Source organism: Pseudochaenichthys georgianus, unplaced genomic scaffold, assembly GCF_902827115.2.
Source record: "Pseudochaenichthys georgianus unplaced genomic scaffold, fPseGeo1.2 scaffold_628_arrow_ctg1, whole genome shotgun sequence".
In the NCBI taxonomy this organism is placed as follows: Eukaryota; Metazoa; Chordata; class Actinopteri; order Perciformes; family Channichthyidae; genus Pseudochaenichthys; species Pseudochaenichthys georgianus.
The window spans coordinates 112,461-114,430 of NW_027263186.1; the positions used below are offsets into that span (position 1 = coordinate 112,461).

Here is a 1,970-nt window from a genome sequence, read left to right on the forward strand (position 1 = left end):
ATCAGTGTAAAAATGGCAACAAATAAGTCACTGTGACAGAGTTACATATACCAATTCATTTTGAAGCATATTATAGCTATTTCATTCAGTATCAATCAACTTAGACTACTAGACTATATGTACAAAATCAAATATCACAAAGCCTATACATTTATTTACAACATGAAAACATACATAGGCTACAAATAGAATGAATAATGGGCTGTACAATATTGGAGGAAACTGATGTTGCAATGTAATTCATCTCCGTAACATCGCTGTGATATGAAAAAAACCACAGCATTTTATACTAGTTAGGGGCAGTTTTTATTTACAACCCAGGCCTGCATGGTTTGAAATATACTGTATTGTATGGCCCTGATTTACTTTAGTAAGATAAGCAAATTGTGTTTGTCTATACTTGTGACTTTGATACTAATCAGATAATAATTGTTGATATTGTGATGTTGATCAAATTGTTCTTGTGTTCTTTTCAAAGGGGGTGTACTCATTTATGATAAGCACTGTATATGTTTCTGCTAAATAGGCAGAACACAGTCCAGTCGAAAGCAGCACAGGGAGTGACCCATCAGGCAACACAAGTGGCAGCAGAACATCAGGCAACAGAGGCAGAGCGTCAGGCATCAGAGGCAGGGTGACAGGGTGTGCAGCAGCAGAGCAGCACTGAGATAAGTTCAGGGACCTGTGGAAAAGACAAACAGGTGGTTTTGATTAGAAAGATCCATTATGTCTCAACTGAAACCTGCTAAATGGCACAATTGGAACAATAATGACTTCTTTGTTGTATAAAAAAGTTGCATACAATATTGTTCTCTGAAGCTCATTATTAAATTACTGCACATTGATTTTGTTCTTACTCTCAGATTCTGTAACGGTTGTACATGACACTGCCAGACAAGTTCATTAGTGCTGCACAGACATGCACAATCCTATCCATCATGGCCTCTTCTCTCTTCTGTCTTTCATCCTGCAGTCTCTTCACCAGGCGCAGAGGAAGTGGGCCATCCAGAATGTGGTACCGGCTCTTCAGGGCACCAATGACTCTCTCTGCAGACCACATGTTACATGTTTTGAAAATGCTGTTTATCTACATTGTTATGTTCGAGTTTCACAGGAGTAGCACAGTTGACCGTTATATCATATCGTCAGTGCATTGTGTCCTATAATTAGTGTTTCTTTTTCATGTTAAAGTGAAGAAAGATCCCTGTTAACTTCCCGTTATCCTGTTCACTTCCTGTTATCCTGTTCTCTTGATATTGCACTAAATGTGAACAACAGTTCAATGTATTTAAATATAGAATAACATGTTTTTAAGATAAAATGTTATCTTAAGACACCCTACAAAGTAGGGATTACACATGTACTCGTTGATGTGATTAATTGAATAACGTCTCAGCACTTGTTAACCCGGATCTGTACTGTTACAGTAATTCATTTAGTTAGGGAAATGTTAACCACGTCTGCGGCAAGTAGCAACAGTGATTTGATGATGCAGCACACTCTGAATACCAAACACATTAAAATGTACATACTGTATGAATCTGACTGCTGACTCTATACTTACCAATGTGAATTCTGATGTTCGAAGTCACACGAGAATTTGCAACATCTTCGGCTGACAGTTGTTTTCGGCCCCTCGTGAAAGACGGTGTGATGAGCTGTGCACCCAGAACAGCAAAGTCGTCCTTCAAAGTGAAGCCCCTGTCGGCTAAAATCTGAAATAAACATAACAAATACTTAAAAACACTACTTTACTTCAACAGCAACTCAAAAATGGTAACTATGGGTAAATAATAAATTCACAAATAAGAGTTAAATTAGAAAAAAAAAACAGTTCAATTGTTACCTGATCTCCTGCATGGTGGAACTTCTGAGATAAGAAGTCTGAGTTCCTTACAATATGCACATCTGAAGCCCTCCCTCCCCAGCCTTTGGAGAGATATGTGACTGAGCCAGATGGTCTTGTCTTG

The 1,970-nt window shown here is 38.2% G+C and overlaps 1 long non-coding RNA gene across 1 annotated transcript; it reads right to left on the reverse strand.

Annotated features, from left to right (window-relative positions):
- Positions 1-385: 385 nt before the first annotated feature.
- LOC117443587 (uncharacterized) lies at positions 386-1,591 on the reverse strand. The gene is made up of 3 exons (XR_004551693.2): positions 1,565-1,591; positions 858-1,047; positions 386-682 (listed from the first exon to the last, which is right to left on the reverse strand). It is a non-coding gene; the product is annotated as an uncharacterized lncRNA (long non-coding RNA).
- Between the last annotated feature and the right edge of the window lie 379 nt (positions 1,592-1,970).